The sequence below is a fragment of the Hyla sarda genome, unplaced genomic scaffold (genome assembly GCF_029499605.1).
Source record: "Hyla sarda isolate aHylSar1 unplaced genomic scaffold, aHylSar1.hap1 scaffold_973, whole genome shotgun sequence".
In the NCBI taxonomy this organism is placed as follows: domain Eukaryota; kingdom Metazoa; phylum Chordata; class Amphibia; order Anura; family Hylidae; genus Hyla; species Hyla sarda.
The window spans coordinates 69,664-95,316 of NW_026611003.1; the positions used below are offsets into that span (position 1 = coordinate 69,664).

General features: G+C 45.9%; 11 non-coding genes across 11 annotated transcripts; all 11 read right to left on the reverse strand.

The window, feature by feature from the left end:
* Nucleotides 1–1,639: 1,639 nt before the first annotated feature.
* LOC130351400 (U2 spliceosomal RNA) lies at nucleotides 1,640–1,830 on the reverse strand. The gene has a single exon (XR_008888114.1). It is a non-coding gene; the product is annotated as a U2 spliceosomal RNA (small nuclear RNA).
* Nucleotides 1,831–3,914: 2,084 nt separating this feature from the next.
* LOC130351401 (U2 spliceosomal RNA) lies at nucleotides 3,915–4,105 on the reverse strand. Its single transcript, XR_008888115.1, has one exon. It is a non-coding gene; the product is annotated as a U2 spliceosomal RNA (small nuclear RNA).
* Nucleotides 4,106–6,185: 2,080 nt separating this feature from the next.
* LOC130351390 (U2 spliceosomal RNA) lies at nucleotides 6,186–6,376 on the reverse strand. The gene has a single exon (XR_008888105.1). It is a non-coding gene; the product is annotated as a U2 spliceosomal RNA (small nuclear RNA).
* A 2,089-nt stretch (nucleotides 6,377–8,465) lies between these two features.
* Nucleotides 8,466–8,656, reverse strand: LOC130351403 (U2 spliceosomal RNA). Its single transcript, XR_008888117.1, has one exon. It is a non-coding gene; the product is annotated as a U2 spliceosomal RNA (small nuclear RNA).
* A 2,076-nt stretch (nucleotides 8,657–10,732) lies between these two features.
* LOC130351404 (U2 spliceosomal RNA) lies at nucleotides 10,733–10,923 on the reverse strand. Its single transcript, XR_008888118.1, has one exon. It is a non-coding gene; the product is annotated as a U2 spliceosomal RNA (small nuclear RNA).
* A 2,084-nt stretch (nucleotides 10,924–13,007) lies between these two features.
* LOC130351405 (U2 spliceosomal RNA) lies at nucleotides 13,008–13,198 on the reverse strand. The gene has a single exon (XR_008888119.1). It is a non-coding gene; the product is annotated as a U2 spliceosomal RNA (small nuclear RNA).
* A 2,082-nt stretch (nucleotides 13,199–15,280) lies between these two features.
* Nucleotides 15,281–15,471, reverse strand: LOC130351406 (U2 spliceosomal RNA). Its single transcript, XR_008888120.1, has one exon. It is a non-coding gene; the product is annotated as a U2 spliceosomal RNA (small nuclear RNA).
* Nucleotides 15,472–17,556: 2,085 nt separating this feature from the next.
* Nucleotides 17,557–17,747, reverse strand: LOC130351407 (U2 spliceosomal RNA). The gene has a single exon (XR_008888121.1). It is a non-coding gene; the product is annotated as a U2 spliceosomal RNA (small nuclear RNA).
* Nucleotides 17,748–19,839: 2,092 nt separating this feature from the next.
* On the reverse strand, nucleotides 19,840–20,030 carry LOC130351408 (U2 spliceosomal RNA). The gene has a single exon (XR_008888122.1). It is a non-coding gene; the product is annotated as a U2 spliceosomal RNA (small nuclear RNA).
* Nucleotides 20,031–22,121: 2,091 nt separating this feature from the next.
* Nucleotides 22,122–22,312, reverse strand: LOC130351409 (U2 spliceosomal RNA). Its single transcript, XR_008888123.1, has one exon. It is a non-coding gene; the product is annotated as a U2 spliceosomal RNA (small nuclear RNA).
* Nucleotides 22,313–24,397: 2,085 nt separating this feature from the next.
* Nucleotides 24,398–24,588, reverse strand: LOC130351411 (U2 spliceosomal RNA). The gene has a single exon (XR_008888124.1). It is a non-coding gene; the product is annotated as a U2 spliceosomal RNA (small nuclear RNA).
* Between the last annotated feature and the right edge of the window lie 1,065 nt (nucleotides 24,589–25,653).

Sequence of the window (25,653 nt, forward strand, 5' to 3'; positions counted from 1 at the left end):
TTATTTGACAACCTATGGCGGTGATGGTTCTGCTCAGGCAGAGCAGTGCTGATGCTCCTCATAAAGCTGTCGCTGCTGTGAAGGTTCTAGGTGACATCACAAATCCCTATGGTTACATACACAACAAAGCTGGGTTGTTGTTGTTTACACTCTGCAAGGCCTGTGGAAGTGAGTGACATCATAGCACTGTAGTTCTGAGGGTTCTAGATGGATGCAACAATCTCCTGTTGCTTCTATGAAGGCCATAATAGACGACATCACCAAACAGCTCCATAGTCACATACACAGCAAAGGAGAGATGTTGTTTACACCTAGTGATGTCAGTGGTATTGAGTGACATCACAGCACAGTGCTAAGGCTCCTGGGCCTGGACACAGCAGCGGCTGCAATATCTCAACGGAGAATACGTTTATATATATGTGTGTGTGTGCGCGTATATATATATATATATATATATATATATATATATATATATATATTTCTCCGCCGAAATCACTTTTAAACCCATTTCCACCTTTTTTTCCCTTCTCTTCCTCTTACTTTTTTTTCACGTTTTTTTACGTTTTTCTCCTTTTCGCCTCTTTTCTGGGCGTATTATTCTTCTTTTTCTTCTTTTTTTTCGTCTAATGCATACCCCATCAGTGCAGCAATGCTTATTCAATACCGCCAGCAGATGGAGACACTGGGGGATAATTTTCTAAGGATTTATACTGATTTTTCCTGTCTGAATTTGTCGCACAGAAAGTTGCAGGCCAAATATGTGTGACATTTCTGCGACTTTAGCTTCTAGAGCATTTTTACAACATTATACATAGGTGCTGAATACATAAAAAGCGACTGTTCAGCGACAGACAAGTCGCATCGGCTGAAAGTAGGCCAGAATGTCAGTCCATGTTGGAGCAGGTTTAGATACAGTCTAAAGTATAGATCTCAAAGTCTGTGCACAGAATTTAGCAAGGGCCTCGCACCTTCTGATGCATCAGGTAGGTGCACAATAGCATAGCCTAACCCTCTGTACTTTGGTCTATATTGATGCGGGACATAGACAGCCAGCTGATGACCAATCCATTAGTGCAATGGATGGCTGGAAGCATTTGTCTTTGCCTTTGCAATACCACAGAAGCAATGCATGGTCAATGTACAGCAATGACACACCTGTGTGAACAGCCAGGAGACCCCCCCATGTTATGTTACATAGTTACATAGTTAGTACGGTCGAAAAAAGACATATGTCCATCAAGTTCAACCAGGGAATTAAGGGGTAGGGGTGTGGCGCAATATTGGGGAAGGGATGAGATTTTATATTTCTTCATAAGCATTAATCTTATTTTGTCAATTAGGAACATTCAGCACCCACCCGCTATCAAGGCAGCTGCCTATCATGTCATGCCCTACCTGCACAGGTGTGCTGGCTACTCAAATGATCCAATTAAGGAGGCCATTTAGTCAGCAGCAGCAGAAGTCCTGTGCCTGGACGCTCCAACAGCGGCCAGACACAAGCAGAAGCAGCAGAAGCAGCAGCAGCAGCACCACCTTTTGTTTTTTGGCTGCAGCAGCAAGGCCCACAGGGCTGGCTAGCTGGCTAGCCAGCAAGCAGGTAGCAATGAAAGTAGGAATCTTTCTTTTTAACCCTGTAAGGGGGTGGTGCACTGTACCCGAAGATACTGCCATATCGGGTCAATGCATAGGGCGACGGAAGCAAGCTTCGAAATCGGCCCCCGTTCTCAAAAATCCATTTAATATATGGTCCCCAGATAGGGGACGTATCAGATATTAAACTGATAAGAACAGATACTACACTTGATCTTAGCCAAAAGGCCGAGAAGCGATAACCGTGAAAGGGGCGGGCCCAACAAGGTCCCCTTCATGGGCACTATCACTGCTTGCTGTCAGGGAGGCTGCCAGACAATTTTCCATGCACACTCTGGGCTGGGGGGCAGTCAACCACCAGTACACACAGCAGAACCTAAACCCATACCATTATTGCTAAGCAGCAAGACAGGGGCCCATTGCACTCCCACGGGGCCTTTTTAAATGCAATCCATAACCCGGATTTGCCAGGAACCCTTCTTACTCCTCCTACTTGCATGTGACACTGGGCTTAGGATCTGCATAGGAAACACACACACAAGCACACACCTACCTTTGTTGGCTGCAGATGCCTCCTTGGCTGTCCCCAAACGGTATCAAACCAACACCCACGGGAAGCTGTAAGCATAGAGGACATGCCTGCACCCCATTGGACTTACCTGTGTGGGTTAAATCCGGGTTATTTGACAACCTATGGCGGTGATGGTTCTGCTCAGGCAGAGCAGTGCTGATGCTCCTCATAAAGCTGTCGCTGCTGTGAAGGTTCTAGGTGACATCACAAATCCCTATGGTTACATACACAACAAAGCTGGGTTGTTGTTGTTTACACTCTGCAAGGCCTGTGGAAGTGAGTGACATCATAGCACTGTAGTTCTGAGGGTTCTAGATGGATGCAACAATCTCCTGTTGCTTCTATGAAGGCCATAATAGACGACATCACCAAACAGCTCCATAGTCACATACACAGCAAAGGAGAGATGTTGTTTACACCTAGTGATGTCAGTGGTATTGAGTGACATCACAGCACAGTGCTAAGGCTCCTGGGCCTGGACACAGCAGCGGCTGCAATATCTCAACGGAGAATACGTTTATATATATGTGTGTGTGTGCGCGTATATATATATATATATATATATATATATATATATATATATTTCTCCGCCGAAATCACTTTTAAACCCATTTCCACCTTTTTTTCCCTTCTCTTCCTCTTACTTTTTTTTCACGTTTTTTTACGTTTTTCTCCTTTTCGCCTCTTTTCTGGGCGTATTATTCTTCTTTTTCTTCTTTTTTTTCGTCTAATGCATACCCCATCAGTGCAGCAATGCTTATTCAATACCGCCAGCAGATGGAGACACTGGGGGATAATTTTCTAAGGATTTATACTGATTTTTCCTGTCTGAATTTGTCGCACAGAAAGTTGCAGGCCAAATATGTGTGACATTTCTGCGACTTTAGCTTCTAGAGCATTTTTACAACATTATACATAGGTGCTGAATACATAAAAAGCGACTGTTCAGCGACAGACAAGTCGCATCGGCTGAAAGTAGGCCAGAATGTCAGTCCATGTTGGAGCAGGTTTAGATACAGTCTAAAGTATAGATCTCAAAGTCTGTGCACAGAATTTAGCAAGGGCCTCGCACCTTCTGATGCATCAGGTAGGTGCACAATAGCATAGCCTAACCCTCTGTACTTTGGTCTATATTGATGCGGGACATAGACAGCCAGCTGATGACCAATCCATTAGTGCAATGGATGGCTGGAAGCATTTGTCTTTGCCTTTGCAATACCACAGAAGCAATGCATGGTCAATGTACAGCAATGACACACCTGTGTGAACAGCCAGGAGACCCCCCCCCCCCCCCCCATGTTATGTTACATAGTTACATAGTTAGTACGGTCGAAAAAAGACATATGTCCATCAAGTTCAACCAGGGAATTAAGGGGTAGGGGTGTGGCGCGATATTGGGGAAGGGATGAGATTTTATATTTCTTCATAAGCATTAATCTTATTTTGTCAATTAGGAACATTCAGCACCCACCCGCTATCAAGGCAGCTGCCTATCATGTCATGCCCTACCTGCACAGGTGTGCTGGCTACTCAAATGATCCAATTAAGGAGGCCATTTAGTCAGCAGCAGCAGAAGTCCTGTGCCTGGACGCTCCAACAGCGGCCAGACACAAGCAGAAGCAGCAGAAGCAGCAGCAGCAGCACCACCTTTTGTTTTTTGGCTGCAGCAGCAAGGCCCACAGGGCTGGCTAGCTGGCTAGCCAGCAAGCAGGTAGCAATGAAAGTAGGAATCTTTCTTTTTAACCCTGTAAGGGGGTGGTGCACTGTACCCGAAGATACTGCCATATCGGGTCAATGCATAGGGCGACGGAAGCAAGCTTCGAAATCGGCCCCCGTTCTCAAAAATCCATTTAATATATGGTCCCCAGATAGGGGACGTATCAGATATTAAACTGATAAGAACAGATACTACACTTGATCTTAGCCAAAAGGCCGAGAAGCGATAACCGTGAAAGGGGCGGGCCCAACAAGGTCCCCTTCATGGGCACTATCACTGCTTGCTGTCAGGGAGGCTGCCAGACAATTTTCCATGCACACTCTGGGCTGGGGGGCAGTCAACCACCAGTACACACAGCAGAACCTAAACCCATACCATTATTGCTAAGCAGCAAGACAGGGGCCCATTGCACTCCCACGGGGCCTTTTTAAATGCAATCCATAACCCGGATTTGCCAGGAACCCTTCTTACTCCTCCTACTTGCATGTGACACTGGGCTTAGGATCTGCATAGGAAACACACACACAAGCACACACCTACCTTTGTTGCCTGCAGATGCCTCCTTGGCTGTCCCCAAACGGTATCAAACCAACACCCACGGGAAGCTGTAAGCATAGAGGACATGCCTGCACCCCATTGGACTTACCTGTGTGGGTTAAATCCGGGTTATTTGACAACCTATGGCGGTGATGGTTCTGCTCAGGCAGAGCAGTGCTGATGCTCCTCATAAAGCTGTCGCTGCTGTGAAGGTTCTAGGTGACATCACAAATCCCTATGGTTACATACACAACAAAGCTGGGTTGTTGTTGTTTACACTCTGCAAGGCCTGTGGAAGTGAGTGACATCATAGCACTGTAGTTCTGAGGGTTCTAGATGGATGCAACAATCTCCTGTTGCTTCTATGAAGGCCATAATAGACGACATCACCAAACAGCTCCATAGTCACATACACAGCAAAGGAGAGATGTTGTTTACACCTAGTGATGTCAGTGGTATTGAGTGACATCACAGCACAGTGCTAAGGCTCCTGGGCCTGGACACAGCAGCGGCTGCAATATCTCAACGGAGAATACGTTTATATATATGTGTGTGTGTGCGCGTATATATATATATATATATATATATATATATATATATATATATTTCTCCGCCGAAATCACTTTTAAACCCATTTCCACCTTTTTTTCCCTTCTCTTCCTCTTACTTTTTTTTCACGTTTTTTTACGTTTTTCTCCTTTTCGCCTCTTTTCTGGGCGTATTATTCTTCTTTTTCTTCTTTTTTTTCGTCTAATGCATACCCCATCAGTGCAGCAATGCTTATTCAATACCGCCAGCAGATGGAGACACTGGGGGATAATTTTCTAAGGATTTATACTGATTTTTCCTGTCTGAATTTGTCGCACAGAAAGTTGCAGGCCAAATATGTGTGACATTTCTGCGACTTTAGCTTCTAGAGCATTTTTACAACATTATACATAGGTGCTGAATACATAAAAAGCGACTGTTCAGCGACAGACAAGTCGCATCGGCTGAAAGTAGGCCAGAATGTCAGTCCATGTTGGAGCAGGTTTAGATACAGTCTAAAGTATAGATCTCAAAGTCTGTGCACAGAATTTAGCAAGGGCCTCGCACCTTCTGATGCATCAGGTAGGTGCACAATAGCATAGCCTAACCCTCTGTACTTTGGTCTATATTGATGCGGGACATAGACAGCCAGCTGATGACCAATCCATTAGTGCAATGGATGGCTGGAAGCATTTGTCTTTGCCTTTGCAATACCACAGAAGCAATGCATGGTCAATGTACAGCAATGACACACCTGTGTGAACAGCCAGGAGACCCCCCCCCCCATGTTATGTTACATAGTTACATAGTTAGTACGGTCGAAAAAAGACATATGTCCATCAAGTTCAACCAGGGAATTAAGGGGTAGGGGTGTGGCGCGATATTGGGGAAGGGATGAGATTTTATATTTCTTCATAAGCATTAATCTTATTTTGTCAATTAGGAACATTCAGCACCCACCCGCTATCAAGGCAGCTGCCTATCATGTCATGCCCTACCTGCACAGGTGTGCTGGCTACTCAAATGATCCAATTAAGGAGGCCATTTAGTCAGCAGCAGCAGAAGTCCTGTGCCTGGACGCTCCAACAGCGGCCAGACACAAGCAGAAGCAGCAGAAGCAGCAGCAGCAGCACCACCTTTTGTTTTTTGGCTGCAGCAGCAAGGCCCACAGGGCTGGCTAGCTGGCTAGCCAGCAAGCAGGTAGCAATGAAAGTAGGAATCTTTCTTTTTAACCCTGTAAGGGGGTGGTGCACTGTACCCGAAGATACTGCCATATCGGGTCAATGCATAGGGCGACGGAAGCAAGCTTCGAAATCGGCCCCCGGTCTCAAAAATCCATTTAATATATGGTCCCCAGATAGGGGACGTATCAGATATTAAACTGATAAGAACAGATACTACACTTGATCTTAGCCAAAAGGCCGAGAAGCGATAACCGTGAAAGGGGCGGGCCCAACAAGGTCCCCTTCATGGGCACTATCACTGCTTGCTGTCAGGGAGGCTGCCAGACAATTTTCCATGCACACTCTGGGCTGGGGGGCAGTCAACCACCAGTACACACAGCAGAACCTAAACCCATACCATTATTGCTAAGCAGCAAGACAGGGGCCCATTGCACTCCCACGGGGCCTTTTTAAATGCAATCCATAACCCGGATTTGCCAGGAACCCTTCTTACTCCTCCTACTTGCATGTGACACTGGGCTTAGGATCTGCATAGGAAACACACACACAAGCACACACCTACCTTTGTTGCCTGCAGATGCCTCCTTGGCTGTCCCCAAACGGTATCAAACCAACACCCACGGGAAGCTGTAAGCATAGAGGACATGCCTGCACCCCATTGGACTTACCTGTGTGGGTTAAATCCGGGTTATTTGACAACCTATGGCGGTGATGGTTCTGCTCAGGCAGAGCAGTGCTGATGCTCCTCATAAAGCTGTCGCTGCTGTGAAGGTTCTAGGTGACATCACAAATCCCTATGGTTACATACACAACAAAGCTGGGTTGTTGTTGTTTACACTCTGCAAGGCCTGTGGAAGTGAGTGACATCATAGCACTGTAGTTCTGAGGGTTCTAGATGGATGCAACAATCTCCTGTTGCTTCTATGAAGGCCATAATAGACGACATCACCAAACAGCTCCATAGTCACATACACAGCAAAGGAGAGATGTTGTTTACACCTAGTGATGTCAGTGGTATTGAGTGACATCACAGCACAGTGCTAAGGCTCCTGGGCCTGGACACAGCAGCGGCTGCAATATCTCAACGGAGAATACGTTTATATATATGTGTGTGTGTGCGCGTATATATATATATATATATATATATATATATATATATATATATATTTCTCCGCCGAAATCACTTTTAAACCCATTTCCACCTTTTTTTCCCTTCTCTTCCTCTTACTTTTTTTTCACGTTTTTTTACGTTTTTCTCCTTTTCGCCTCTTTTCTGGGCGTATTATTCTTCTTTTTCTTCTTTTTTTTCGTCTAATGCATACCCCATCAGTGCAGCAATGCTTATTCAATACCGCCAGCAGATGGAGACACTGGGGGATAATTTTCTAAGGATTTATACTGATTTTTCCTGTCTGAATTTGTCGCACAGAAAGTTGCAGGCCAAATATGTGTGACATTTCTGCGACTTTAGCTTCTAGAGCATTTTTACAACATTATACATAGGTGCTGAATACATAAAAAGCGACTGTTCAGCGACAGACAAGTCGCATCGGCTGAAAGTAGGCCAGAATGTCAGTCCATGTTGGAGCAGGTTTAGATACAGTCTAAAGTATAGATCTCAAAGTCTGTGCACAGAATTTAGCAAGGGCCTCGCACCTTCTGATGCATCAGGTAGGTGCACAATAGCATAGCCTAACCCTCTGTACTTTGGTCTATATTGATGCGGGACATAGACAGCCAGCTGATGACCAATCCATTAGTGCAATGGATGGCTGGAAGCATTTGTCTTTGCCTTTGCAATACCACAGAAGCAATGCATGGTCAATGTACAGCAATGACACACCTGTGTGAACAGCCAGGAGACCCCCCCCCCCCCCCCCCATGTTATGTTACATAGTTACATAGTTAGTACGGTCGAAAAAAGACATATGTCCATCAAGTTCAACCAGGGAATTAAGGGGTAGGGGTGTGGCGCGATATTGGGGAAGGGATGAGATTTTATATTTCTTCATAAGCATTAATCTTATTTTGTCAATTAGGAACATTCAGCACCCACCCGCTATCAAGGCAGCTGCCTATCATGTCATGCCCTACCTGCACAGGTGTGCTGGCTACTCAAATGATCCAATTAAGGAGGCCATTTAGTCAGCAGCAGCAGAAGTCCTGTGCCTGGACGCTCCAACAGCGGCCAGACACAAGCAGAAGCAGCAGAAGCAGCAGCAGCAGCACCACCTTTTGTTTTTTGGCTGCAGCAGCAAGGCCCACAGGGCTGGCTAGCTGGCTAGCCAGCAAGCAGGTAGCAATGAAAGTAGGAATCTTTCTTTTTAACCCTGTAAGGGGGTGGTGCACTGTACCCGAAGATACTGCCATATCGGGTCAATGCATAGGGCGACGGAAGCAAGCTTCGAAATCGGCCCCCGTTCTCAAAAATCCATTTAATATATGGTCCCCAGATAGGGGACGTATCAGATATTAAACTGATAAGAACAGATACTACACTTGATCTTAGCCAAAAGGCCGAGAAGCGATAACCGTGAAAGGGGCGGGCCCAACAAGGTCCCCTTCATGGGCACTATCACTGCTTGCTGTCAGGGAGGCTGCCAGACAATTTTCCATGCACACTCTGGGCTGGGGGGCAGTCAACCACCAGTACACACAGCAGAACCTAAACCCATACCATTATTGCTAAGCAGCAAGACAGGGGCCCATTGCACTCCCACGGGGCCTTTTTAAATGCAATCCATAACCCGGATTTGCCAGGAACCCTTCTTACTCCTCCTACTTGCATGTGACACTGGGCTTAGGATCTGCATAGGAAACACACACACAAGCACACACCTACCTTTGTTGCCTGCAGATGCCTCCTTGGCTGTCCCCAAACGGTATCAAACCAACACCCACGGGAAGCTGTAAGCATAGAGGACATGCCTGCACCCCGGACTTACCTGTGTGGGTTAAATCCGGGTTATTTGACAACCTATGGCGGTGATGGTTCTGCTCAGGCAGAGCAGTGCTGATGCTCCTCATAAAGCTGTCGCTGCTGTGAAGGTTCTAGGTGACATCACAAATCCCTATGGTTACATACACAACAAAGCTGGGTTGTTGTTGTTTACACTCTGCAAGGCCTGTGGAAGTGAGTGACATCATAGCACTGTAGTTCTGAGGGTTCTAGATGGATGCAACAATCTCCTGTTGCTTCTATGAAGGCCATAATAGACGACATCACCAAACAGCTCCATAGTCACATACACAGCAAAGGAGAGATGTTGTTTACACCTAGTGATGTCAGTGGTATTGAGTGACATCACAGCACAGTGCTAAGGCTCCTGGGCCTGGACACAGCAGCGGCTGCAATATCTCAACGGAGAATACGTTTATATATATGTGTGTGTGTGCGCGTATATATATATATATATATATATATATATATATATATATATTTCTCCGCCGAAATCACTTTTAAACCCATTTCCACCTTTTTTTCCCTTCTCTTCCTCTTACTTTTTTTTCACGTTTTTTTACGTTTTTCTCCTTTTCGCCTCTTTTCTGGGCGTATTATTCTTCTTTTTCTTCTTTTTTTTCGTCTAATGCATACCCCATCAGTGCAGCAATGCTTATTCAATACCGCCAGCAGATGGAGACACTGGGGGATAATTTTCTAAGGATTTATACTGATTTTTCCTGTCTGAATTTGTCGCACAGAAAGTTGCAGGCCAAATATGTGTGACATTTCTGCGACTTTAGCTTCTAGAGCATTTTTACAACATTATACATAGGTGCTGAATACATAAAAAGCGACTGTTCAGCGACAGACAAGTCGCATCGGCTGAAAGTAGGCCAGAATGTCAGTCCATGTTGGAGCAGGTTTAGATACAGTCTAAAGTATAGATCTCAAAGTCTGTGCACAGAATTTAGCAAGGGCCTCGCACCTTCTGATGCATCAGGTAGGTGCACAATAGCATAGCCTAACCCTCTGTACTTTGGTCTATATTGATGCGGGACATAGACAGCCAGCTGATGACCAATCCATTAGTGCAATGGATGGCTGGAAGCATTTGTCTTTGCCTTTGCAATACCACAGAAGCAATGCATGGTCAATGTACAGCAATGACACACCTGTGTGAACAGCCAGGAGACCCCCCCCCCCCATGTTATGTTACATAGTTACATAGTTAGTACGGTCGAAAAAAGACATATGTCCATCAAGTTCAACCAGGGAATTAAGGGGTAGGGGTGTGGCGCGATATTGGGGAAGGGATGAGATTTTATATTTCTTCATAAGCATTAATCTTATTTTGTCAATTAGGAACATTCAGCACCCACCCGCTATCAAGGCAGCTGCCTATCATGTCATGCCCTACCTGCACAGGTGTGCTGGCTACTCAAATGATCCAATTAAGGAGGCCATTTAGTCAGCAGCAGCAGAAGTCCTGTGCCTGGACGCTCCAACAGCGGCCAGACACAAGCAGAAGCAGCAGAAGCAGCAGCAGCAGCACCACCTTTTGTTTTTTGGCTGCAGCAGCAAGGCCCACAGGGCTGGCTAGCTGGCTAGCCAGCAAGCAGGTAGCAATGAAAGTAGGAATCTTTCTTTTTAACCCTGTAAGGGGGTGGTGCACTGTACCCGAAGATACTGCCATATCGGGTCAATGCATAGGGCGACGGAAGCAAGCTTCGAAATCGGCCCCCGTTCTCAAAAATCCATTTAATATATGGTCCCCAGATAGGGGACGTATCAGATATTAAACTGATAAGAACAGATACTACACTTGATCTTAGCCAAAAGGCCGAGAAGCGATAACCGTGAAAGGGGCGGGCCCAACAAGGTCCCCTTCATGGGCACTATCACTGCTTGCTGTCAGGGAGGCTGCCAGACAATTTTCCATGCACACTCTGGGCTGGGGGGCAGTCAACCACCAGTACACACAGCAGAACCTAAACCCATACCATTATTGCTAAGCAGCAAGACAGGGGCCCATTGCACTCCCACGGGGCCTTTTTAAATGCAATCCATAACCCGGATTTGCCAGGAACCCTTCTTACTCCTCCTACTTGCATGTGACACTGGGCTTAGGATCTGCATAGGAAACACACACACAAGCACACACCTACCTTTGTTGCCTGCAGATGCCTCCTTGGCTGTCCCCAAACGGTATCAAACCAACACCCACGGGAAGCTGTAAGCATAGAGGACATGCCTGCACCCCATTGGACTTACCTGTGTGGGTTAAATCCGGGTTATTTGACAACCTATGGCGGTGATGGTTCTGCTCAGGCAGAGCAGTGCTGATGCTCCTCATAAAGCTGTCGCTGCTGTGAAGGTTCTAGGTGACATCACAAATCCCTATGGTTACATACACAACAAAGCTGGGTTGTTGTTGTTTACACTCTGCAAGGCCTGTGGAAGTGAGTGACATCATAGCACTGTAGTTCTGAGGGTTCTAGATGGATGCAACAATCTCCTGTTGCTTCTATGAAGGCCATAATAGACGACATCACCAAACAGCTCCATAGTCACATACACAGCAAAGGAGAGATGTTGTTTACACCTAGTGATGTCAGTGGTATTGAGTGACATCACAGCACAGTGCTAAGGCTCCTGGGCCTGGACACAGCAGCGGCTGCAATATCTCAACGGAGAATACGTTTATATATATGTGTGTGTGTGCGCGTATATATATATATATATATATATATATATATATATATATATATTTCTCCGCCGAAATCACTTTTAAACCCATTTCCACCTTTTTTTCCCTTCTCTTCCTCTTACTTTTTTTTCACGTTTTTTTACGTTTTTCTCCTTTTCGCCTCTTTTCTGGGCGTATTATTCTTCTTTTTCTTCTTTTTTTTCGTCTAATGCATACCCCATCAGTGCAGCAATGCTTATTCAATACCGCCAGCAGATGGAGACACTGGGGGATAATTTTCTAAGGATTTATACTGATTTTTCCTGTCTGAATTTGTCGCACAGAAAGTTGCAGGCCAAATATGTGTGACATTTCTGCGACTTTAGCTTCTAGAGCATTTTTACAACATTATACATAGGTGCTGAATACATAAAAAGCGACTGTTCAGCGACAGACAAGTCGCATCGGCTGAAAGTAGGCCAGAATGTCAGTCCATGTTGGAGCAGGTTTAGATACAGTCTAAAGTATAGATCTCAAAGTCTGTGCACAGAATTTAGCAAGGGCCTCGCACCTTCTGATGCATCAGGTAGGTGCACAATAGCATAGCCTAACCCTCTGTACTTTGGTCTATATTGATGCGGGACATAGACAGCCAGCTGATGACCAATCCATGAGTGCAATGGATGGCTGGAAGCATTTGTCTTTGCCTTTGCAATACCACAGAAGCAATGCATGGTCAATGTACAGCAATGACACACCTGTGTGAACAGCCAGGAGACCCCCCCCCCCCCCCATGTTATGTTACATAGTTACATAGTTAGTACGGTCGAAAAAAGACATATGTCCATCAAGTTCAACCAGGGAATTAAGGGGTAGGGGTGTGGCGCGATATTGGGGAAGGGATGAGATTTTATATTTCTTCATAAGCATTAATCTTATTTTGTCAATTAGGAACATTCAGCACCCACCCGCTATCAAGGCAGCTGCCTATCATGTCATGCCCTACCTGCACAGGTGTGCTGGCTACTCAAATGATCCAATTAAGGAGGCCATTTAGTCAGCAGCAGCAGAAGTCCTGTGCCTGGACGCTCCAACAGCGGCCAGACACAAGCAGAAGCAGCAGAAGCAGCAGCAGCAGCACCACCTTTTGTTTTTTGGCTGCAGCAGCAAGGCCCACAGGGCTGGCTAGCTGGCTAGCCAGCAAGCAGGTAGCAATGAAAGTAGGAATCTTTCTTTTTAACCCTGTAAGGGGGTGGTGCACTGTACCCGAAGATACTGCCATATCGGGTCAATGCATAGGGCGACGGAAGCAAGCTTCGAAATCGGCCCCCGTTCTCAAAAATCCATTTAATATATGGTCCCCAGATAGGGGACGTATCAGATATTAAACTGATAAGAACAGATACTACACTTGATCTTAGCCAAAAGGCCGAGAAGCGATAACCGTGAAAGGGGCGGGCCCAACAAGGTCCCCTTCATGGGCACTATCACTGCTTGCTGTCAGGGAGGCTGCCAGACAATTTTCCATGCACACTCTGGGCTGGGGGGCAGTCAACCACCAGTACACACAGCAGAACCTAAACCCATACCATTATTGCTAAGCAGCAAGACAGGGGCCCATTGCACTCCCACGGGGCCTTTTTAAATGCAATCCATAACCCGGATTTGCCAGGAACCCTTCTTACTCCTCCTACTTGCATGTGACACTGGGCTTAGGATCTGCATAGGAAACACACACACAAGCACACACCTACCTTTGTTGCCTGCAGATGCCTCCTTGGCTGTCCCCAAACGGTATCAAACCAACACCCACGGGAAGCTGTAAGCATAGAGGACATGCCTGCACCCCATTGGACTTACCTGTGTGGGTTAAATCCGGGTTATTTGACAACCTATGGCGGTGATGGTTCTGCTCAGGCAGAGCAGTGCTGATGCTCCTCATAAAGCTGTCGCTGCTGTGAAGGTTCTAGGTGACATCACAAATCCCTATGGTTACATACACAACAAAGCTGGGTTGTTGTTGTTTACACTCTGCAAGGCCTGTGGAAGTGAGTGACATCATAGCACTGTAGTTCTGAGGGTTCTAGATGGATGCAACAATCTCCTGTTGCTTCTATGAAGGCCATAATAGACGACATCACCAAACAGCTCCATAGTCACATACACAGCAAAGGAGAGATGTTGTTTACACCTAGTGATGTCAGTGGTATTGAGTGACATCACAGCACAGTGCTAAGGCTCCTGGGCCTGGACACAGCAGCGGCTGCAATATCTCAACGGAGAATACGTTTATATATATGTGTGTGTGTGCGCGTATATATATATATATATATATATATATATATATATATATATTTCTCCGCCGAAATCACTTTTAAACCCATTTCCACCTTTTTTTCCCTTCTCTTCCTCTTACTTTTTTTTCACGTTTTTTTACGTTTTTCTCCTTTTCGCCTCTTTTCTGGGCGTATTATTCTTCTTTTTCTTCTTTTTTTTCGTCTAATGCATACCCCATCAGTGCAGCAATGCTTATTCAATACCGCCAGCAGATGGAGACACTGGGGGATAATTTTCTAAGGATTTATACTGATTTTTCCTGTCTGAATTTGTCGCACAGAAAGTTGCAGGCCAAATATGTGTGACATTTCTGCGACTTTAGCTTCTAGAGCATTTTTACAACATTATACATAGGTGCTGAATACATAAAAAGCGACTGTTCAGCGACAGACAAGTCGCATCGGCTGAAAGTAGGCCAGAATGTCAGTCCATGTTGGAGCAGGTTTAGATACAGTCTAAAGTATAGATCTCAAAGTCTGTGCACAGAATTTAGCAAGGGCCTCGCACCTTCTGATGCATCAGGTAGGTGCACAATAGCATAGCCTAACCCTCTGTACTTTGGTCTATATTGATGCGGGACATAGACAGCCAGCTGATGACCAATCCATTAGTGCAATGGATGGCTGGAAGCATTTGTCTTTGCCTTTGCAATACCACAGAAGCAATGCATGGTCAATGTACAGCAATGACACACCTGTGTGAACAGCCAGGAGACCCCCCCCCCCCCCCATGTTATGTTACATAGTTACATAGTTAGCACGGTCGAAAAAAGACATATGTCCATCAAGTTCAACCAGGGAATTAAGGGGTAGGGGTGTGGCGCGATATTGGGGAAGGGATGAGATTTTATATTTCTTCATAAGCATTAATCTTATTTTGTCAATTAGGAACATTCAGCACCCACCCGCTATCAAGGCAGCTGCCTATCATGTCATGCCCTACCTGCACAGGTGTGCTGGCTACTCAAATGATCCAATTAAGGAGGCCATTTAGTCAGCAGCAGCAGAAGTCCTGTGCCTGGACGCTCCAACAGCGGCCAGACACAAGCAGAAGCAGCAGAAGCAGCAGCAGCAGCACCACCTTTTGTTTTTTGGCTGCAGCAGCAAGGCCCACAGGGCTGGCTAGCTGGCTAGCCAGCAAGCAGGTAGCAATGAAAGTAGGAATCTTTCTTTTTAACCCTGTAAGGGGGTGGTGCACTGTACCCGAAGATACTGCCATATCGGGTCAATGCATAGGGCGACGGAAGCAAGCTTCGAAATCGGCCCCCGTTCTCAAAAATCCATTTAATATATGGTCCCCAGATAGGGGACGTATCAGATATTAAACTGATAAGAACAGATACTACACTTGATCTTAGCCAAAAGGCCGAGAAGCGATAACCGTGAAAGGGGCGGGCCCAACAAGGTCCCCTTCATGGGCACTATCACTGCTTGCTGTCAGGGAGGCTGCCAGACAATTTTCCATGCACACTCTGGGCTGGGGGGCAGTCAACCACCAGTACACACAGCAGAACCTAAACCCATACCATTATTGCTAAGCAGCAAGACAGGGGCCCATTGCACTCCCACGGGGCCTTTTTAAATGCAATTCATAACCCGGATTTGCCAGGAACCCTTCTTACTCCTCCTACTTGCATGTGACACTGGGCTTAGGATCTGCATAGGAAACACACACACAAGCACACACCTACCTTTGTTGCCTGCAGATGCCTCCTTGGCTGTCCCCAAACGGTATCAAACCAACACCCACGGGAAGCTGTAAGCATAGAGGACATGCCTGCACCCCATTGGACTTACCTGTGTGGGTTAAATCCGGGTTATTTGACAACCTATGGCGGTGATGGTTCTGCTCAGGCAGAGCAGTGCTGATGCTCCTCATAAAGCTGTCGCTGCTGTGAAGGTTCTAGGTGACATCACAAATCCCTATGGTTACATACACAACAAAGCTGGGTTGTTGTTGTTTACACTCTGCAAGGCCTGTGGAAGTGAGTGACATCATAGCACTGTAGTTCTGAGGGTTCTAGATGGATGCAACAATCTCCTGTTGCTTCTATGAAGGCCATAATAGACGACATCACCAAACAGCTCCATAGTCACATACACAGCAAAGGAGAGATGTTGTTTACACCTAGTGATGTCAGTGGTATTGAGTGACATCACAGCACAGTGCTAAGGCTCCTGGGCCTGGACACAGCAGCGGCTGCAATATCTCAACGGAGAATACGTTTATATATATGTGTGTGTGTGCGCGTATATATATATATATATATATATATATATATATATATATATATATCTCCGCCGAAATCACTTTTAAACCCATTTCCACCTTTTTTTCCCTTCTCTTCCTCTTACTTTTTTTTCACGTTTTTTTACGTTTTTCTCCTTTTCGCCTCTTTTCTGGGCGTATTATTCTTCTTTTTCTTCTTTTTTTTCGTCTAATGCATACCCCATCAGTGCAGCAATGCTTATTCAATACCGCCAGCAGATGGAGACACTGGGGGATAATTTTCTAAGGATTTATACTGATTTTTCCTGTCTGAATTTGTCGCACAGAAAGTTGCAGGCCAAATATGTGTGACATTTCTGCGACTTTAGCTTCTAGAGCATTTTTACAACATTATACATAGGTGCTGAATACATAAAAAGCGACTGTTCAGCGACAGACAAGTCGCATCGGCTGAAAGTAGGCCAGAATGTCAGTCCATGTTGGAGCAGGTTTAGATACAGTCTAAAGTATAGATCTCAAAGTCTGTGCACAGAATTTAGCAAGGGCCTCGCACCTTCTGATGCATCAGGTAGGTGCACAATAGCATAGCCTAACCCTCTGTACTTTGGTCTATATTGATGCGGGACATAGACAGCCAGCTGATGACCAATCCATGAGTGCAATGGATGGCTGGAAGCATTTGTCTTTGCCTTTGCAATACCACAGAAGCAATGCATGGTCAATGTACAGCAATGACACACCTGTGTGAACAGCCAGGAGACCCCCCCCCCCCCCCCATGTTATGTTACATAGTTACATAGTTAGTACGGTCGAAAAAAGACATATGTCCATCAAGTTCAACCAGGGAATTAAGGGGTAGGGGTGTGGCGCGATATTGGGGAAGGGATGAGATTTTATATTTCTTCATAAGCATTAATCTTATTTTGTCAATTAGGAACATTCAGCACCCACCCGCTATCAAGGCAGCTGCCTATCATGTCATGCCCTACCTGCACAGGTGTGCTGGCTACTCAAATGATCCAATTAAGGAGGCCATTTAGTCAGCAGCAGCAGAAGTCCTGTGCCTGGACGCTCCAACAGCGGCCAGACACAAGCAGAAGCAGCAGAAGCAGCAGCAGCAGCACCACCTTTTGTTTTTTGGCTGCAGCAGCAAGGCCCACAGGGCTGGCTAGCTGGCTAGCCAGCAAGCAGGTAGCAATGAAAGTAGGAATCTTTCTTTTTAACCCTGTAAGGGGGTGGTGCACTGTACCCGAAGATACTGCCATATCGGGTCAATGCATAGGGCGACGGAAGCAAGCTTCGAAATCGGCCCCCGTTCTCAAAAATCCATTTAATATATGGTCCCCAGATAGGGGACGTATCAGATATTAAACTGATAAGAACAGATACTACACTTGATCTTAGCCAAAAGGCCGAGAAGCGATAACCGTGAAAGGGGCGGGCCCAACAAGGTCCCCTTCATGGGCACTATCACTGCTTGCTGTCAGGGAGGCTGCCAGACAATTTTCCATGCACACTCTGGGCTGGGGGGCAGTCAACCACCAGTACACACAGCAGAACCTAAACCCATACCATTATTGCTAAGCAGCAAGACAGGGGCCCATTGCACTCCCACGGGGCCTTTTTAAATGCAATCCATAACCCGGATTTGCCAGGAACCCTTCTTACTCCTCCTACTTGCATGTGACACTGGGCTTAGGATCTGCATAGGAAACACACACACAAGCACACACCTACCTTTGTTGCCTGCAGATGCCTCCTTGGCTGTCCCCAAACGGTATCAAACCAACACCCACGGGAAGCTGTAAGCATAGAGGACATGCCTGCACCCCATTGGACTTACCTGTGTGGGTTAAATCCGGGTTATTTGACAACCTATGGCGGTGATGGTTCTGCTCAGGCAGAGCAGTGCTGATGCTCCTCATAAAGCTGTCGCTGCTGTGAAGGTTCTAGGTGACATCACAAATCCCTATGGTTACATACACAACAAAGCTGGGTTGTTGTTGTTTACACTCTGCAAGGCCTGTGGAAGTGAGTGACATCATAGCACTGTAGTTCTGAGGGTTCTAGATGGATGCAACAATCTCCTGTTGCTTCTATGAAGGCCATAATAGACGACATCACCAAACAGCTCCATAGTCACATACACAGCAAAGGAGAGATGTTGTTTACACCTAGTGATGTCAGTGGTATTGAGTGACATCACAGCACAGTGCTAAGGCTCCTGGGCCTGGACACAGCAGCGGCTGCAATATCTCAACGGAGAATACGTTTATATATATGTGTGTGTGTGCGCGTATATATATATATATATATATATATATATATATATATATATATATATTTCTCCGCCGAAATCACTTTTAAACCCATTTCCACCTTTTTTTCCCTTCTCTTCCTCTTACTTTTTTTTCACGTTTTTTTACGTTTTTCTCCTTTTCGCCTCTTTTCTGGGCGTATTATTCTTCTTTTTCTTCTTTTTTTTCGTCTAATGCATACCCCATCAGTGCAGCAATGCTTATTCAATACCGCCAGCAGATGGAGACACTGGGGGATAATTTTCTAAGGATTTATACTGATTTTTCCTGTCTGAATTTGTCGCACAGAAAGTTGCAGGCCAAATATGTGTGACATTTCTGCGACTTTAGCTTCTAGAGCATTTTTACAACATTATACATAGGTGCTGAATACATAAAAAGCGACTGTTCAGCGACAGACAAGTCGCATCGGCTGAAAGTAGGCCAGAATGTCAGTCCATGTTGGAGCAGGTTTAGATACAGTCTAAAGTATAGATCTCAAAGTCTGTGCACAGAATTTAGCAAGGGCCTCGCACCTTCTGATGCATCAGGTAGGTGCACAATAGCATAGCCTAACCCTCTGTACTTTGGTCTATATTGATGCGGGACATAGACAGCCAGCTGATGACCAATCCATTAGTGCAATGGATGGCTGGAAGCATTTGTCTTTGCCTTTGCAATACCACAGAAGCAATGCATGGTCAATGTACAGCAATGACACACCTGTGTGAACAGCCAGGAGACCCCCCCCCCCCCCCCCCCATGTTATGTTACATAGTTACATAGTTAGTACGGTCGAAAAAAGACATATGTCCATCAAGTTCAACCAGGGAATTAAGGGGTAGGGGTGTGGCGCGATATTGGGGAAGGGATGAGATTTTATATTTCTTCATAAGCATTAATCTTATTTTGTCAATTAGGAACATTCAGCACCCACCCGCTATCAAGGCAGCTGCCTATCATGTCATGCCCTACCTGCACAGGTGTGCTGGCTACTCAAATGATCCAATTAAGGAGGCCATTTAGTCAGCAGCAGCAGAAGTCCTGTGCCTGGACGCTCCAACAGCGGCCAGACACAAGCAGAAGCAGCAGAAGCAGCAGCAGCAGCACCACCTTTTGTTTTTTGGCTGCAGCAGCAAGGCCCACAGGGCTGGCTAGCTGGCTAGCCAGCAAGCAGGTAGCAATGAAAGTAGGAATCTTTCTTTTTAACCCTGTAAGGGGGTGGTGCACTGTACCCGAAGATACTGCCATATCGGGTCAATGCATAGGGCGACGGAAGCAAGCTTCGAAATCGGCCCCCGTTCTCAAAAATCCATTTAATATATGGTCCCCAGATAGGGGACGTATCAGATATTAAACTGATAAGAACAGATACTACACTTGATCTTAGCCAAAAGGCCGAGAAGCGATAACCGTGAAAGGGGCGGGCCCAACAAGGTCCCCTTCATGGGCACTATCACTGCTTGCTGTCAGGGAGGCTGCCAGACAATTTTCCATGCACACTCTGGGCTGGGGGGCAGTCAACCACCAGTACACACAGCAGAACCTAAACCCATACCATTATTGCTAAGCAGCAAGACAGGGGCCCATTGCACTCCCACGGGGCCTTTTTAAATGCAATCCATAACCCGGATTTGCCAGGAACCCTTCTTACTCCTCCTACTTGCATGTGACACTGGGCTTAGGATCTGCATAGGAAACACACACACAAGCACACACCTACCTTTGTTGCCTGCAGATGCCTCCTTGGCTGTCCCCAAACGGTATCAAACCAACACCCACGGGAAGCTGTAAGCATAGAGGACATGCCTGCACCCCATTGGACTTACCTGTGTGGGTTAAATCCGGGTTATTTGACAACCTATGGCGGTGATGGTTCTGCTCAGGCAGAGCAGTGCTGATGCTCCTCATAAAGCTGTCGCTGCTGTGAAGGTTCTAGGTGACATCACAAATCCCTATGGTTACATACACAACAAAGCTGGGTTGTTGTTGTTTACACTCTGCAAGGCCTGTGGAAGTGAGTGACATCATAGCACTGTAGTTCTGAGGGTTCTAGATGGATGCAACAATCTCCTGTTGCTTCTATGAAGGCCATAATAGACGACATCACCAAACAGCTCCATAGTCACATACACAGCAAAGGAGAGATGTTGTTTACACCTAGTGATGTCAGTGGTATTGAGTGACATCACAGCACAGTGCTAAGGCTCCTGGGCCTGGACACAGCAGCGGCTGCAATATCTCAACGGAGAATACGTTTATATATATGTGTGTGTGTGCGCGTATATATATATATATATATATATATATATATATATATATATATATTCTCCGCCGAAATCACTTTTAAACCCATTTCCACCTTTTTTTCCCTTCTCTTCCTCTTACTTTTTTTTCACGTTTTTTTACGTTTTTCTCCTTTTCGCCTCTTTTCTGGGCGTATTATTCTTCTTTTTCTTCTTTTTTTTCGTCTAATGCATACCCCATCAGTGCAGCAATGCTTATTCAATACCGCCAGCAGATGGAGACACTGGGGGATAATTTTCTAAGGATTTATACTGATTTTTCCTGTCTGAATTTGTCGCACAGAAAGTTTGCAGGCCAAATATGTGTGACATTTCTGCGACTTTAGCTTCTAGAGCATTTTTACAACATTATACATAGGTGCTGAATACATAAAAAGCGACTGTTCAGCGACAGACAAGTCGCATCGGCTGAAAGTAGGCCAGAATGTCAGTCCATGTTGGAGCAGGTTTAGATACAGTCTAAAGTATAGATCTCAAAGTCTGTGCACAGAATTTAGCAAGGGCCTCGCACCTTCTGATGCATCAGGTAGGTGCACAATAGCATAGCCTAACCCTCTGTACTTTGGTCTATATTGATGCGGGACATAGACAGCCAGCTGATGACCAATCCATTAGTGCAATGGATGGCTGGAAGCATTTGTCTTTGCCTTTGCAATACCACAGAAGCAATGCATGGTCAATGTACAGCAATGACACACCTGTGTGAACAGCCAGGAGACCCCCCCCCCCCCCCCCCCCATGTTATGTTACATAGTTACATAGTTAGTACGGTCGAAAAAAGACATATGTCCATCAAGTTCAACCAGGGAATTAAGGGGTAGGGGTGTGGCGCGATATTGGGGAAGGGATGAGATTTTATATTTCTTCATAAGCATTAATCTTATTTTGTCAATTAGGAACATTCAGCACCCACCCGCTATCAAGGCAGCTGCCTATCATGTCATGCCCTACCTGCACAGGTGTGCTGGCTACTCAAATGATCCAATTAAGGAGGCCATTTAGTCAGCAGCAGCAGAAGTCCTGTGCCTGGACGCTCCAACAGCGGCCAGACACAAGCAGAAGCAGCAGAAGCAGCAGCAGCAGCACCACCTTTTGTTTTTTGGCTGCAGCAGCAAGGCCCACAGGGCTGGCTAGCTGGCTAGCCAGCAAGCAGGTAGCAATGAAAGTAGGAATCTTTCTTTTTAACCCTGTAAGGGGGTGGTGCACTGTACCCGAAGATACTGCCATATCGGGTCAATGCATAGGGCGACGGAAGCAAGCTTCGAAATCGGCCCCCGTTCTCAAAAATCCATTTAATATATGGTCCCCAGATAGGGGACGTATCAGATATTAAACTGATAAGAACAGATACTACACTTGATCTTAGCCAAAAGGCCGAGAAGCGATAACCGTGAAAGGGGCGGGCCCAACAAGGTCCCTTCATGGGCACTATCACTGCTTGCTGTCAGGGAGGCTGCCAGACAATTTTCCATGCACACTCTGGGCTGGGGGGCAGTCAACCACCAGTACACACAGCAGAACCTAAACCCATACCATTATTGCTAAGCAGCAAGACAGGGGCCCATTGCACTCCCACGGGGCCTTTTTAAATGCAATTCATAACCCGGATTTGCCAGGAACCCTTCTTACTCCTCCTACTTGCATGTGACACTGGGCTTAGGATCTGCATAGGAAACACACACACAAGCACACACCTACCTTTGTTGCCTGCAGATGCCTCCTTGGCTGTCCCCAAACGGTATCAAACCAACACCCACGGGAAGCTGTAAGCATAGAGGACATGCCTGCACCCCATTGGACTTACCTGTGTGGGTTAAATCCGGGTTATTTGACAACCTATGGCGGTGATGGTTCTGCTCAGGCAGAGCAGTGCTGATGCTCCTCATAAAGCTGTCGCTGCTGTGAAGGTTCTAGGTGACATCACAAATCCCTATGGTTACATACACAACAAAGCTGGGTTGTTGTTGTTTACACTCTGCAAGGCCTGTGGAAGTGAGTGACATCATAGCACTGTAGTTCTGAGGGTTCTAGATGGATGCAACAATCTCCTGTTGCTTCTATGAAGGCCATAATAGACGACATCACCAAACAGCTCCATAGTCACATACACAGCAAAGGAGAGATGTTGTTTACACCTAGTGATGTCAGTGGTATTGAGTGACATCACAGCACAGTGCTAAGGCTCCTGGGCCTGGACACAGCAGCGGCTGCAATATCTCAACGGAGAATACGTTTATATATATGTGTGTGTGTGCGCGTATATATATATATATATATATATATATATATATATATATTTCTCCGCCGAAATCACTTTTAAACCCATTTCCACCTTTTTTTCCCTTCTCTTCCTCTTACTTTTTTTTCACGTTTTTTTACGTTTTTCTCCTTTTCGCCTCTTTTTCTGGGCGTATTATTCTTCTTTTTCTTCTTTTTTTTCGTCTAATGCATACCCCATCAGTGCAGCAATGCTTATTCAATACCGCCAGCAGATGGAGACACTGGGGGATAATTTTCTAAGGATTTATACTGATTTTTCCTGTCTGAATTTGTCGCACAGAAAGTTGCAGGCCAAATATGTGTGACATTTCTGCGACTTTAGCTTCTAGAGCATTTTTACAACATTATACATAGGTGCTGAATACATAAAAAGCGACTGTTCAGCGACAGACAAGTCGCATCGGCTGAAAGTAGGCCAGAATGTCAGTCCATGTTGGAGCAGGTTTAGATACAGTCTAAAGTATAGATCTCAAAGTCTGTGCACAGAATTTAGCAAGGGCCTCGCACCTTCTGATGCATCAGGTAGGTGCACAATAGCATAGCCTAACCCTCTGTACTTTGGTCTATATTGATGCGGGACATAGACAGCCAGCTGATGACCAATCCATTAGTGCAATGGATGGCTGGAAGCATTTGTCTTTGCCTTTGCAATACCACAGAAGCAATGCATGGTCAATGTACAGCAATGACACACCTGTGTGAACAGCCAGGAGACCCCCCCCCCCCCCCCCCCCATGTTATGTTACATAGTTACATAGTTAGTACGGTCGAAAAAAGACATATGTCCATCAAGTTCAACCAGGGAATTAAGGGGTAGGGGTGTGGCGCGATATTGGGGAAGGGATGAGATTTTATATTTCTTCATAAGCATTAATCTTATTTTGTCAATTAGGAACATTCAGCACCCACCCGCTATCAAGGCAGCTGCCTATCATGTCATGCCCTACCTGCACAGGTGTGCTGGCTACTCAAATGATCCAATTAAGGAGGCCATTTAGTCAGCAGCAGCAGAAGTCCTGTGCCTGGACGCTCCAACAGCGGCCAGACACAAGCAGAAGCAGCAGAAGCAGCAGCAGCAGCACCACCTTTTGTTTTTTGGCTGCAGCAGCAAGGCCCACAGGGCTGGCTAGCTGGCTAGCCAGCAAGCAGGTAGCAATGAAAGTAGGAATCTTTCTTTTTAACCCTGTAAGGGGGTGGTGCACTGTACCCGAAGATACTGCCATATCGGGTCAATGCATAGGGCGACGGAAGCAAGCTTCGAAATCGGCCCCCGTTCTCAAAAATCCATTTAATATATGGTCCCCAGATAGGGGACGTATCAGATATTAAACTGATAAGAACAGATACTACACTTGATCTTAGCCAAAAGGCCGAGAAGCGATAACCGTGAAAGGGGCGGGCCCAACAAGGTCCCCTTCATGGGCACTATCACTGCTTGCTGTCAGGGAGGCTGCCAGACAATTTTCCATGCACACTCTGGGCTGGGGGGCAGTCAACCACCAGTACACACAGCAGAACCTAAACCCATACCATTATTGCTAAGCAGCAAGACAGGGGCCCATTGCACTCCCACGGGGCCTTTTTAAATGCAATCCATAACCCGGATTTGCCAGGAACCCTTCTTACTCCTCCTACTTGCATGTGACACTGGGCTTAGGATCTGCATAGGAAACACACACACAAGCACACACCTACCTTTGTTGCCTGCAGATGCCTCCTTGGCTGTCCCCAAACGGTATCAAACCAACACCCACGGGAAGCTGTAAGCATAGAGGACATGCCTGCACCCCATTGGACTTACCTGTGTGGGTTAAATCCGGGTTATTTGACAACCTATGGCGGTGATGGTTCTGCTCAGGCAGAGCAGTGCTGATGCTCCTCATAAAGCTGTCGCTGCTGTGAAGGTTCTAGGTGACATCACAAATCCCTATGGTTACATACACAACAAAGCTGGGTTGTTGTTGTTTACACTCTGCAAGGCCTGTGGAAGTCAGTGACATCATAGCACTGTAGTTCTGAGGGTTCTAGATGGATGCAACAATCTCCTGTTGCTTCTATGAAGGCCATAATAGACGACATCACCAAACAGCTCCATAGTCACATACACAGCAAAGGAGAGATGTTGTTTACACCTAGTGATGTCAGTGGTATTGAGTGACATCACAGCACAGTGCTAAGGCTCCTGGGCCTGGACACAGCAGCGGCTGCAATATCTCAACGGAGAATACGTTTATATATATGTGTGTGTGTGCGCGTATATATATATATATATATATATATATATATATATATATATATTTCTCCGCCGAAATCACTTTTAAACCCATTTCCACCTTTTTTTCCCTTCTCTTCCTCTTACTTTTTTTTCACGTTTTTTTACGTTTTTCTCCTTTTCGCCTCTTTTCTGGGCGTATTATTCTTCTTTTTCTTCTTTTTTTTTCGTCTAA